This window comes from Eubalaena glacialis, chromosome 10 (genome assembly GCF_028564815.1).
Source record: "Eubalaena glacialis isolate mEubGla1 chromosome 10, mEubGla1.1.hap2.+ XY, whole genome shotgun sequence".
Taxonomy (NCBI): domain Eukaryota; kingdom Metazoa; phylum Chordata; class Mammalia; order Artiodactyla; family Balaenidae; genus Eubalaena; species Eubalaena glacialis.
The window spans coordinates 4,088,373-4,102,844 of NC_083725.1; positions in this window are offsets into that span (position 1 = coordinate 4,088,373).

Sequence of the window (14,472 nt, forward strand, 5' to 3'; positions counted from 1 at the left end):
CTCGGTCCCGCCTCCCGAGCGGAGAGCCACTTGGCGGGGAGGGAGTGGCGTTGAGCTGAGGCAGGAGGCGTGGGCTGGCCAGAGAAACCAGCGCCGGAGTCTGGATTCGTGTCCTGCCCTCACGCTAAGTCCCAGTGCCCGACACATCGGTCCGGACCCACCATCCGGCCGCTCTCTGGGTCTTAGCCTTTATCTCAAGGCAGTTGGGGTCAGGAGTCGGACATGAAGAACCGCCACTGACCCCCTCACCCCTACCGTTGCAGCATCCCTGCTGTTTCCTCATCCTAGTGTCCCCTAAAAGTCCCAGAACCAAGAATTGCCCCCTGTAAATGTGCACACTCCCGGGCACATGGAGGGACCTTCTGGAAGCCAGGGCCGCCCAGGTCCACAGTCTGCCATGGGGGCGGTGGTGTGCTGGCTGGGATGATACTGACGGTTAATTTTTCAAGAACTTTGCCAGTCGGCTGTTACACAGTCATTCCTAACATTTTAATTATGTGAACTTATAAATTAAGTTTAATAACAAGCCCCATCGCTTCCTAATTATTTGTGCAGAGTTATCTGTGCTCTTGAGCCTCCAGGACAGCCCCCAGCCCCCGGGTCAGGAGAGCAGAGGGGTGGGAGTATGATGGCAGGATTGAGTGGTGCGCCATTCCGCATGGCCCCAGGCTGAGGTGTCACGACGGGAGCTCGGACCAGGTCCTGTGGGATGTTCACACCACCCAAATGGGCAGACACTGCCACTCAGGGCTTGAGGGAGGGAGGGGAGCCTCCGTGCTCAGCACTGACCAGCGCACCAGTGCAGGGGGGGAGGCAGAGTCAGAGGTGCTCTTCCCGCCCGGGAGGCGCTGAGGCACTGGTGGATGGTGGGAGAATCATCAAGAAAAAGTATTTCCTCCCTGACTTCCTCTCATTTGATCCTTGACCAAGTAGACGCAGGACCCCGGAGTGCGTCGCTGAGGGTGTGTGGGTGGAATGGCCGTCAGGCCGCGAGCTCGTGCTTACTGTGCGGGGAGGCTAGGAGTCCGGTTTCAGGCTCTGGGCCCCAGGTCCTCCCTAGGTCGCCGGCAATCCACATCTTTTCTTCTGACCAGGAAGGAGGTCAAGTAGAGGAAGGAAGCCTTTCCTAGTCTCTCCTGACACCGAGAACATCTTCCCAGAACCAAAGGGCTCTGGGTTGGGTTCGCAAGAGGAGGGGGCAGGACAGTATGTGACGCCATGAAGCATGAGAAGGGGGTGTTCGGAAGAAGTTTGGAATTTTCTCAGGAAAGTGGCTGCTGGCGAGTAAACAGCCCTGTTGTTGAAGGGAAGAGAAAGCTGGGACGGGTCCATGGCGGAGAGGGCTTTCTGCCCATTATCTTCTCCCCATAAAGGATCCCGTCTGCAAGAGCCCCTGGGGCCTTGGAACAGGAAGAGTGCTGGGATGCCCGCGAGTCTCCTGGGGCCCCTCTTCAACCGAGATGCACCGGGCTGAGATTCATTCTGTGAATGAGGAAGAGACGGTGTCTATGCTCTGTAAATGAGAGAGAGAGGGTGTGCATATGGAGGGTCTATGCTCTGTAAATGAGAGAGAGAGGGTGTGCATATGGAGGACGGTGAGAGAGAGAGTTCACGTTTCCAAAGGCCTTCTGTGTTTGAGTGTTTAAAGAGGGCCTGTAATTAAAGAGAAACTTAGACAACCAAGGGCAATTGTAAGTCACTTATTTAGGGCAAGCAATTGTTCTCCTACACCCAGCAGTTTCAATGGTGAGTTACAAGGTTACTTTCACTGTGATCCATGGGGTTTGGTAGGGGGCCGTGGCATGTCACTCACGATGGCAGGCCCAAGAGAGGAAGCCTTTCCCCAGCTGTGGGCCTTGCTTCCCCTTCCCCAGTCTCACCCCAGCTGCTCTCACCCCTGAGCACAGAAACAGGCCACATGGACGTCCTCAAAGGCACGAGCATGCACTGAGCCCTTACTCGCCGCTAAGCACTGCACCAAGAGTTTTAGATGCGTTCTTATTTAACGCTGATCTCTCCCCGCTTGGGAAGCTGCAATTCTGTCCAGGCACTTTTACCAGGGGCTCCTAAGCAGGAATTGAGGCTCTAGGGAAATGCCGAGGTAAAGCACATAGAACACTTGAGCAGAAGATAGGAGAACTCCGCATGGACACTCCAGTGCTATCACTGATCTGATTCTCTGACCCTACACTTTCTCACGTGTCAAAGGAAGAGGGATTCTCCTCCATCAGAGGTCTTCGGTCGGAAGACTGCATTGGAAACCTCTGGTCTAGGTGATGTCTATGATCACTTCCAGATCAAATACCACCTGACTGTTCCAGGCCTGTGGAAGGCGGCAGAGCGTAATGATTGGGAGCCCAGGCTCGGAGGACCCAGTGTGCATCCTGGCTCCACCCTATCTTAGTTGTGCCATCTTGGGTGAGTTACTGTACCTCCTTAAGCCTCAGCTTCTTCATTATTAAAATCAGCGCGATAATACTACCCATGTCCTATACTTAATATGAGGATTAAATAAGTGAATGCTTAAAAAGTGCTCGGAAGTGCTGGTGCATAAAAAGCTTTCTCAAAGTTATCTAGTAGTGCTGTGAATATACTTATTAGCTATTATTATGAATTATTATTACCACCAAGCTTTACTTGACCTTCCGAGATGATTGTGTCATCACCTTCTGAAGTTTCTGGTATTTCAAGTGGGAAAGGAGGAAAGCTAGTGGGACCACCTTCTCCCAGCTCTGCTGGGCCTCCCAATGTCACTTTGGTGGCCCTGCTTCCATACTAGGACACTGCAAGTGCCACCCTCTCACTTCTCCCTGTCCTCCAGGATGTTAAGATCTTTGGGAGATAAAAAACAGCGCTTCCCACAAAGAAAGATCAGGGCCTGGCCCTGCTGTCAAATCTGAATACCTCAGCTTGGCCTTCATGCCCTTCACCTACTAGGCTGACCTCTTCCTGGCCTTCTGGCCTCAGCCCAAGTGCCACCCCCTCAGAGAGGCCTTCCTAGGCCACCCAACGTAACAAGCCCCAAATCGTGATTATGAGTCCGTATTTTATTTTTCTCCACAGCATTTACCTCTATCTAAACCTGTTTCGTTCACTTGGATCTTTACTTCTTTATTGAACCCCCCAACTATAGAATGAGAGTGGGACGTCCTCTGTCTCATTCACTGTTACCTCCCCAGGGCCTGGCCCAGCGTTTGGCCAATAGGGAGCTCTCCATAAATACTGAGTGAATGAATGAATTCGCCCCATTCTAATCTCAGCTCGGCCACTCGCAGTGGACACGGAACTTCAGCTCCCAAATGGGGGCAAGGCTATCTCCCAGGAGAACTGGGAGCGCCCAGCAACTGCTCCCATATTATTAATTCCCTACACCTCTGTGACGGAACCTCAGCCCAGCGCCCTAGTCACCCAGCCCAGGACCCTCGTGTCATAGTTGAGGCCGCTGAGGTCCAGAGAGAGAAATTTCCGTGCCAGCGAGCTGCTTTGCTCATCTTATAAACTCATTGCTCTTTACCCTTTCCATGAAAACCTGGCTTTAGCTAAATTAGTTAGTTTGGCTTCTTCTGCTCCGAAGCTGTTACTTCAGCTCACCATCTCCCCGACATGGGATGCCCTCCCAACCTCACCTCTGCTTGTCTCTATAACTCTCACCTCCTATAGGAAACCACTTCATTTAACTCTCACAGCTTTGATTATGCCTTTTTTCTTAGTTCCTTCAGCATATGTGTATTCCATTTCTAGCAAATTAACATTCAATTCGAACTTGCTTGCCTTTCGCTAATTAAATGTTAAACCCTTTTCCTGGGACTGGGCTGCAGCCACACTGGACCTGAAATCAGCAAAACCGGGGCTTCCTTTTCTTTCACGTGAGTCTCCATGACAGTCCCCAGAGCAGCTGTGGGTGGCTTGGCTGAGCCAGGTGGGTGCTGAAGTTTCCAGGTAGGAGATCAGCCCCAAAGGGCGATGTACTGAGGCCAGAGGATACAGCCACAGGATTCCGTTAGGAGACTTAGAACTCACTTCTTTCAGATTCTGCTTATTCACCAACATCAGGACCAAGGATGACTTCTGCCTCCTGTAAAATCAAGCATCCTGGCGTATCTCCCCAAACAGGAGATAAGAATTAAGGAGAAAAGAGAGTGGGGGGGGAAGAAGGAAGAAGCCCTGCGGTCGAGGCAAGATTTCAGTGGGGAGGGATGTCTCTCAACTCCTCAGATCAGGTGTTATTAAATCATTGGTTTACCACGTTAGCATTTAGATCAGAAAATAGATTTAAGAACGTACCATTTTTGCGTGTGTGCTGTATGTCTCAACCATTCTCCGGCAAAGATCCCTGAAAGTCCCAGGTGTGTTTAATCTGCTTTTCATGGAAACTGTGCCATGGAGACAGGCAAAGCAGATAACATCCACAGAGGCATTAGGGAAGCTTTTTGGAAGGCTCAGGAAGTGTAAAAGGCATCATCCACGGGCTCCCAACCAGTGCTGGAGCTCTTGGCCAGTCTTCCCCCAGATGTGGAGACAGCTGAGGCAGCTGGAGATTCACCTCAGGCCCCATGAATTATAGCCCTGGGCCTGGGTCCATTCTTCTCTGCTCACAGGAAATATTTAACTCTATTTTTCCCCACTCTTTTTCCTCTGGGGCTCAGTATTTAATAGACATCCCTCTGGTACTTAAGTCCTGTATCTCTTCTCTTGGATGCTAGGAGGTTAGAACACAGGGTCCTGACTTGGCCTGGGGATGCTCACCAGATAATAGTTCCAGGCTTTCTCCTTCTTGCACCCTGAGTCCCCCCTTCAACCGTCTTAAATAACAGCCACCACACTCATATCTCAGGATCCCCAATTTAGTAACTTATTTCATAGATTTACACACACACACACACACGCCAATGTAAATCACTGTGGAGCTCTTGGCTGTTCGGGATATCGCTGGCCTTCGAACTGGTGCAGGAGCAACACCTAGAATGGAGATGAAATGAGGCTAAATCCTCAACTCCTGCCTGGGGATTTAGAAAGCAGCTCATTCTTTCTGCCAAGCAAGCTTCTCGCTGCTCTGCTCCTCCAGTATATGCTTTCCCACCACCATCAGCATCCAGAATAGTAGCTTCAAGATTGGGCTTGGACCAGAGCCCCAGGCCCCCTGCGTGGTCAGTAGGAAGCACCACCTCTAAACATCAGGATGTCAGAAAAGGCCCCAAGATAATTTCATCATGCCTCCCAAGCGCCATGTTCTTCTCCATCAACCCATTCTCCTTCTTAATAAAAATACTTGACATGTACAGGATAGCATGTGATCTGTAAAGGGGTTCATATTGATATATATTATCTGACTTTATCCTCACAAAACACTGGGGGAGGGAGAGTGGTGGGACAGGAATGAGTAACATCTCCACTATGGGTAAGAAAAACAATTAACTTGATGGCCCTAAAGTGACTGAGCTACTGTGTTTGGAGTTTTTACAAAAAGTCACAGAGAACACCCTAATATAGCAGAGGAGTATTATTTAATTTGTATTCAAAGGGCATTTTTTCTGTTGTATTCATTTTCACTTCCTTCCTTCTAAGCTAGGGCACTAAGGGAACCCAACTCAATGGAACTCAGCATAGATCACAGTTTGCTCCAATGTAGCGATCCTGAGCCTCTTAGGGACCACAGAGGATGTCGTAAACAGTGAGAAACCTGATCCCTGGAAACACCCAGGCGCAGACACGCACTCAAAACTTCGCCGGTAACTTTGGGAGATTCGTAGACCCTCAGAAGCCCATCCCTCTGCTTCTGGAGGCTTAGCAAGTCCTGCCTGCGCCCAAACAAGAGGAAAAATCTCCTCTCACACCTGTTGTTAAAACACTTGAACATCAGATAGGCCACAGCAGGACCTGGGCAGAAAAAAAGCAGCCCTGATGTGACTGAGGGTAGCTCACTGCCCCAAACTGCAGATCTGCAAGCCAGCGCCCAGCCCCAGCTCTGGCGGGGGGTTGTTTGGGGGTGTCAGCTAAATGGCCCCGTCTCCTGCAGCTTTGAGTTCCCTATCTGTCTACGAAAGAGGAGGACTATTCTTACTGTCATTAGTAAGGACCCATGGAGCCCACAGAGTAAAGAGCATCATTTGGGACTCTTGTCATTAGAAAGTACGATACAGTCCTCGCTTCAGGAGTTTGCCAAGAAAACCTGGGGCGAGCTGCAGGCTCTGGCTCTCTCCCTGTGGGTAAAATGGGGGGGGGGGCATGTGGCCCGTGGAAACCCTGGGGGCCAGCTCTTCCCGTCCGCACCCCACCCTGCCCCCTCCACCCTCTGCTTCCCCGTCCACCCCACCCCCACCCCCGCCAGCCTTTCTGTCCTCTCTCCAGTTTCTGCATCCTCGCTCGGCTTTCTCAAAACCTGCTGCTGCCACCGGCTTCATTTGCACTAAGGTGCAAGCAACTGATAACAGCTTTAAAATGTTTCCCATTCACGTATCTTTACACCTTAAAAGGATCAAAGCCTTTTCCAAAACAAAGTTCTGACAGTAGGATCTCAGAGAATGGCCACCAAGTGAGGTGCTTTAAGAGGGCAGGAGGGCGAGAGGGTGGCACAGAGACCTTCCCAGGCAGGGTCACAGCCCAGCTCTGGGGGCGCGGGTCTCAAAAACAATGAGAAGTAAACCACCTGTGCCACATCTGATTCGCGTGCCCACCCTGCTCTCACCCATCACTCTGTTCCCTGGGCCCGACAGGCTGGAAGGGTTCCTACCGAACCTCCCAGGACTGGAGCGTGTCCACTGAGGAAGCTACTGTCCCTGAGTTTTTTCTCTGGCGTCTCATTTAGAAATGCTCTGTGAACTGCCTCCCCCAGGTCTGTCCCTAATGGGGTCAATGCACTTAAGCCTCTCTGCTTCACCCTGGAAGCAGAGAAGCGAGGGGGCAAAGGGAACAGGTGCCATGGACGGCCAAGGTCAGAGCAGGAGCCAGAGCAGCAGAGACAATTCCCACCTGAGCTTCCATGACCCAACATTCACGGACATGCTTACAGGACATCAGAAATTAAAGGGCAGACCGGGAATTCCCTGGTGGTCCAGTGGTTAGGACTCCGCACTTCCAATGCAGGGGGCATGGGTTCGATCCCTGGTCGGGGAACTAAGATTCCACATGCTGCGTGGCATGGCAAAAAAAAGAAGAAAGAAACGAAACGGCAGAAAACCCTGGTAGTTAACTAAAGAACGGGACTTCCCTGGTGGCACAGTGGTTAAGAATCCACCTGCCAATGCAGGGGACACGGGTTCGATCCCTGGTCCAGGAAGATCCCACATGCCGCAGAGCAACTAAGCCCATGCGCCACAATCACTGAGCCTGTGTGCCTAGAGCCCACGAGCCACAACTACTGAAGCCCGAGCGCCTAGAGCCCATGCTCCCACAACTAGAGAAGTTGCGTAATGAGAAGCCCGTGCACCACAACGAACACCCAACGCAGCCAAAAAATAAATAAATAAATAAAATTATTTATTTAAAAAAAACTAAAGTAGAACATAGAACGAGCCCCTGACCAGTCCATCGGGAAAAGGAAAGCTGCTCTGGCTCTCCTGGCCCGGGCCCCCTCCCACCTGAGCGGGGGTCCCAGAGCAGAGCCTGGGTGCCCGGCAGATCCCCGCTTGCTCCCAGCCGGGGCGCCCCAAAGCTCTGTAGCGAGGCAGGATGTCGTCTCCTTGGTCAAGGCTCTCGCGCTCTGCCCGCCCTCGCTTCCTCCTCCCAGCACCTCTGTGCGGGCTCCCTGGTCACTCTCGAGAGTCAAGAGGTGATGGGATCCAGTAATGTCACTCCTTAGCCAACCTGGCAGGATCAGCCCAGCAACCCGTCCAGTACTTTCCAGCTGTGGTTGGTGAGACGCCAGACATGAGTCACTCCAAGTAAAGACTTCTCCCTGCTCCCCTTCTCTCTCCGGCCAGCTAGGAGTCTCCTCCTTCACCAGGGCAGCCCACCCTCACATCCGAGTCAGCCAACAGACCAATTGGAAGACACCTGCAGACCACAGAGCCCAGGGGGGTGAAAATCACCGCGTCTCATCAAGGAGAACCAAGGGTGCTGACTCTTCAGGAAAGACCCCAGAACGGAGATTAGACAGGTTGGCCTCACCTGCACCCTGGGAGGTGCGAAAAGAGAGGAAAGTGAAGGAATGGGGAGATGCTGGGAAGGTGAGTAGAAACTTAGGAGGAAACAAAGAGGATCCTTAACTGCGCACACATTAGTAGAGCAGAGTACACTCATAGCTTCAACTACCCATCTTGGCAGCCAGCTCCACATCCGCACGCCTGGCCCCACCCCTGCATGAGCCTCGTGGATGTGTATCCATCCCCACCAGCCGTCCCAGAGGGCGCTCAACAGGTCTGAAACCAAAGGTATCACTCCCACGCACATTCCCAAAGCATCCTGCACGTACACATACACCTCGTGCCGTTTTCCACAACTGGGACAACGGCACCTCTGTCCACCTCTTCACGCTGTGCCTCAGCCCCACCTCCTCCCTCCCCTCGGCCCCCCCAGCATCACCAGACAAACTCAAAGACTCCAGGGCGTTCCTGTGCGTCTCCACCGCCCCTTCCTTCCCTCAGGCGCACACCGCCGCTGGAAACCGTGTCATAACAGGCCCCCGTTACTCCAATCTCTCCCTTAATGCAATGCTCGTTCTACATAATTGCTGGAGTCATCCTTCTAAAAGATGGATGCAGTCATGTCACTTCCCTGCTTCCAAGTCTTTAATGAGTTTGCATCGCCCTCTGGAAGAAAACTCAAGTGCGCAGGTAACAAATACACCCCTCGCACCTGCCCCAGCGACTGCTTCACTGCCCGCCACCCCTGCCGCTCCAGACCTGCAAGACGCACTGAACTCCGTTCCTTCCCAAGTGCAAAAGCTCCTTTAATGTCATTGTGTGTGTGTGTGTGTGCACGCGTGCATGCGCTGGGGGGTATAGGTATGAGCGGGTGCGTGGGGCGTGCACACACACACACACACACGACAAGACGTGGGAAAAAAGCCTTCGATATTTCGAAGCTTCGATGCTAATTAAAAAGCTTTTCCATGCAAGGGCACCAGGCCCTCCATCTGTATCCTCTTCCCCTTCCTCCCCAGCCACGTGGCTGCGCAAATGCCACTCTCTTCCTAAGTCCTCAGGCCTCTCCTGTTTCCCCATCACCTTTTGAGGCATTCGGAAGATACCTCCACATTCTTAGATAGTATCACTCAGGGTGAAACACTCCTCTGTAAGTCACTAAATATGGCTAAAGTCTAAATACTTTGAATTCTTCCTTAATGGAAGGTTCTTTTACTGGAGAAAAAGCAAACATACCAAGGAAGAGTTCTGAGTGAAGATAGCATGCTGGATGACAAAGGATGCTGAAATACACCAGCACGTCTCGCTGTACCCACGGACTGGGGCTCCACTGCCAGGCCCGTCTCCAGGCAGCACTGGGACTTGGGTTGTGTCAGAGGAACCCTCTGAGCTCAGGTCCCGCTCTGCAGGAGAAGGTGACGTTAGATGGGACACAGAGAGAACGCTGGGCTGAGAACGCACATTCAGGCCCTGAATCTCCTGTCTGACGATCAGCTGTGTGACTCGGGAAGGAGGACGGCCTTGCAGGTCTCAACCTCCCCATCTGTAAAACGGGAGGATGGAGAAATGACCTCTGCCAGCCTCATCTAATGTCTACCGTCCTCTTTAAATTCTCAAATCCAGTGAGCTTGATGCAGACAGAGAGGACTGCAAGGAAGAATGTCCTGAAAAAAAGAAATGAGTCCTGTAACCTCAGGAAGTGGGATGGGTGGACAGTTTGCACTAGGCCCAGGTGTCTAAGAGAAAAATATCTAGATTTTTTATCCAGAGTCAAGAGAATGCTCATTTCCTCCACTGCCCAAGAACACCTGGAAAATAGAAGGCATGGGGCCCCCATGTTCTCATAACATCATCCCCCGCCCAGTTCAGAAATCCTCTCTTAATTTGAAAAAGAATAGACACATGTGTATGTATAATTAAATCACTTTGCTGTACACCTGAAACTAACACGACATTGTTCATCAACTATACTCCAATATAGAATAAAAAGTTTTTAAAAATCCTCTTTTAACACCCTTTCGGGTGCCCCCATCTATCACTTAGGATCCCTGGTGTGTGTCCCTGGCCCCCAGATTTCTCGCTCAGGCTACAGCCATGGTGTCTGAAATTCCACCATTAGTTGTTTATTTCTTTTGGTTCCCCTTCCTCCGGTCTCTTAAAATTCAAACACTCCTAGGGGTACTTGCTATCAAACCAAAGGGTACATGACTTGGATTCCTTTCTGTCAATGAGAGCAGGTCAGGGAAGCACCCTGGACAACTCTGAAGAAGAGAGAAGCTGAGGGTGAGGAGAACGAGGCCAAGATAAACTCCAGAGACTTTACAACCTTTAGTCCACCAGGCCAGGGCCGGTAGATAACGATGATGACAGTGATGACGATGTGATGGAAAACAGTGACCATTTACATACGCCTACCGTGGGCCAAGCACTCTTCTTAGCACTTCCCATCCTAACTCACTGGGAACACATTTATAAAAAGTGGATCGTTTTTATATCAAGTCCCTTGACGACCTTGAGTAAGCACTTCATCTGCCCTGAGAAGTCACCCTCCATCCTGAAATCCCAGCTCCTTGCCTTCATCCCTCTTTTCTTCCCTCTGTTACAAGGAGAAATGCATGCAGCGTTGCACGTTAGTACAATAAAATATATTTATATGTATGTGTGTGCCTGTGTGTGTATAATCAGAAGTGGTTAATTAGACCCATTGTTTAGAGAGACTTCAGACCCTCTTGCATCGGCTATTAAAAGTAAATGTGACAAGACTCCCATCTGGTGGTTAGAATCAATAATGAAGATGTAGAGGAAATGGATTGTTTTCATTCATGATTAAAGGATGCACGAAGGCCAAACCATCCTCACAATTAAGGTGGTCCCGGGCCCTGGAGACACCGCGGCTTGGTCAGCTCTCCAAGACTGCCAGGTAATTTGAGTTGAGACACACTGGACTGATGAAGACCGGAAATCGAGGTGAAGGAAAGATGGTGGGAAGGGGAAGCACTGGTTATAACAAGCAGGACAACCACACAACACCTCCTTCAACCTTCTCCGGGGACTGGGTGTGAGAAATAGAATGAACACTGAGATTTATGCGCACAATTGTGAAGGACTGCCGCCTCAGACTTGCATGATGTGATAGAAATTTCTAACTTTGGAAAAAGTTCCTCTGCAGTGGATAAATGTCACATTGAACAGTGCCACCTGCTGGCCATTTGGTGGTAAAGCAATCATGACCCAAGCCTCTTGTCATTCATCTTTGTGGCCGTCGTTACCGCATGTTAAGACTCAAAATGCGCAAGTGACTGGCCAGTTACGGTAGTGACCACAGATTGTCATCACGGATGCAGCCCACATGGATCTGGGGCGACCTTATATTTGGGGTGCCCCACAATGAGCCCAATACTTGGCAGTTAGTCATTGAATATACAAAGTAGGAACAAAAAAAGTCTGTTTGCTTCTGCTCGTTATATTAAAATCAATCAACGTCTGGTCAGCAAGCAAGTCGACGTCAATATTGGACTAAAGTTTGTGCTAGATCTGGTTCTCGGTGATGTAAATAACAGGATTGGGAGCGTGCCCATTGAGACTGTCTGTAAACACCAGAACAGCCAGATGAAGGTAGGAAAAATAATCAGAGTAGCTAGCGCTGCACAGGAGTTAGGACATTGAACTTAAAGTGGCCTCAAGAATATGAATTACAGATTTTCCATATACTGGGTGAAGTTCCAAAGGTTCCAAAAGATAGAATACTTAGGACCAAGAAAGAATTAAGCAAATAAAAACACAGAGGAATGCTTGTGTACGTACAAGTGGCGCTCACAAAACCCTGCATACCAAAGGGAATACAAAGGCACATCAGCACAAAAGTGATGTCAAAAACCAAACCCGAACTGCTGGGGGTCTGAGCTCACTAGTGAGACAGAGAAGGACCAGGAAATCCTCCCTCTGTTATAGGCAATGTGTGGGTCACAGCAATTAACCAAAGTTATAGAAAATGAACATGAATTGACTCAAAAAAAGGTATTATTTTGTTTAGAAAAAAAGAACTCTGTTTATATGTAAATGCCATCACAGGCTTTTGAGAAAAGCTGTTTGTTCCCTTCTTTGAAATCAAAATCCTAGAGGCCCTTCCAGCTCTGTAATACCATGATTTAATCTTTGGTTCTAAACAAAGAAACGCTAATTCAGTGTAGGACATCATCATTAGAAAAATATTATATTTAATTAGTAGTTTATGAATGCGACCTTAGTTAAGACCGCTGTTTCCACCACTTATTAACTGAGTGAACCTAAGCAAGTTATCTAACCTCTCTAAACCTATTTCTTTATCTGTAAGATGCCTTTTTCAGAGGATTGTCTTGATGGTAAAGTGAAATCATGTTTGTGAGCTGTCCAGCACAGTGCCTAGCCCACAGCAAGCAGTCAAAAGATGGATGCTATTATTACCGAGGATTTAATGGAAATTAAATTTAAATGAGTCTTTAGAACATTGCCTGGCTCAGAGTAAGCACTCACTTTTAACAGAAAGGTATGAATTGCAAATGAAATTTGAAAGTAGTACATTTTTTTTATCTTCCTGCAGTGGGTACCATAGCATTTTAGGAAAATGTTTACCACTAATTATGTGTCTTTGGGTAAGTCACTTAACCTCTGAATTTGTTTTTTCTCTGCAAAATTTGAGTGCAAATGGATCAGATGGCCACTAATGAATGGATCTTCCAATTGGAAGGAGAGTCTAGAGATAGCAGAGCTTAGGATACGTTATAAATTTATAATATATACTCTATAAATCTCTAGTGATAAGCTAAGAGATAACCAGTTACTAATAGTATGAGTTAATTAAAAACTTAAAATTCATAATAAACCTGTAGTATAAGGTACCATAAACATAAACGTCCTTTAATTATTTAAAGACTAATTAAATAATAAATAATTGCTAGATACAGAATTAAAGACAGACAGAGATATTTTGATTTTCATTTTTTATATAATTTCCCCTGCATATTCAGAGCAAGAAATTATGTTACAATTCTTATTCCACATGAATCACCGACACTGAGTCTAAATAATCTCACATTCCAAATTTGAGGACTCCAAATTAATGTCGCTCTACTGTAATTCAGAGGTCAACAAATTGTTTCTGTAAAGGGCCAGATAGTACATATATTTTAGAGGCGCTTAACCCTGCCCTTATAGTACAAGAACAGCCAATGTGTAGATGAATGACTGCAGCTGCTTTCCAAAAAAACGTTATTTATGGACACTGAAGTGTGAATTTCATACCATTTTCAAACATCGTGAAATTTTACTGTTCTTTTTCATTTTTTTCAATCATTTCAAAAATGGGGGTGGGAAGCATCCTTAGTTTGTGGACTACACAAAAGCAGGCAGCACGCAGGATTTAGCCCACGGGCCGTGGTTTGCCAGCCCCTGGTGTAATTGTGCATTTTGGGAAAGAACGTGGTAACGTAGGAAATCCGCAACTGGCAGATACCCCCCTGGGATTTTCACTGGCCCGTTGTTGCATTTTGTTTTGTTGTACTGTTTCTACCTGCCATTCTCCTGAGGGCTTTCACCACAAGCCAGGGACCCCCTCTCAGTCCCAGCGGCAAGGGCACTAGGTGGAAGCATAGCAAAGGTAAGCCTGACACCTTGAGGATGCAGTGCAAGTGGCAGGCACCACCCTGGAGTTACCAGCAAGGCACGTACAGCTCCGGGGAAGGGTGGATCCAGAAGGGCGGAGGGAGGCTCAGCCCAAAGTCCACCACCCGATGTCTCTCCAAAGGAACTTCCAAAGAGCTGTCTTTGGAGGCATTTCATTCTATTTAAAAACAACAACAACTCCCAGAGCCCTCCCAGCTGAAACCAGGAGGCCCAAGGATGTCCAAGACTTTCCCTGGTCTGGTTAAATCTCCCAACCGTTGCCTCCCCAACGAAGGAGAAAGAAAGAAAACGTAAGGACCCAATTACTATTGATAATCAGGAGTTCTACTGGGGGGCCGGGGTGGGGGGGGGATGGTGAACAGGGGACTTTAGGCTCTAGGAAGCAAAGACCGATGATCACAGTGTTACAAAAGGCCTGCAGCAAATGGGATTACTCATTGCCTGCCCGGGTCAGACTCCCCCAGGGCTGTGATACCATTGTCCTGAGATGAAGTGTTTTGCTCATTTTTGGAAAAGGATTGAAGAGGCCATTCTTTCCATCCCCCAGCCTCCAGAAGTGTTTCCCCGGAACTCCAGTTATTCCTGTCTTGTAAATTATCCAGGAAAGAAGACTCGGGAGCATGATACGATAAAAAGCTCATCCTTCCTTTCATCTAACTCAAAGCCTTCTGTGTTTCTGAGAAAGCAGAGAGAGGGGACACTTGGAGGGAATTTGCCAGGACTTGCCCTG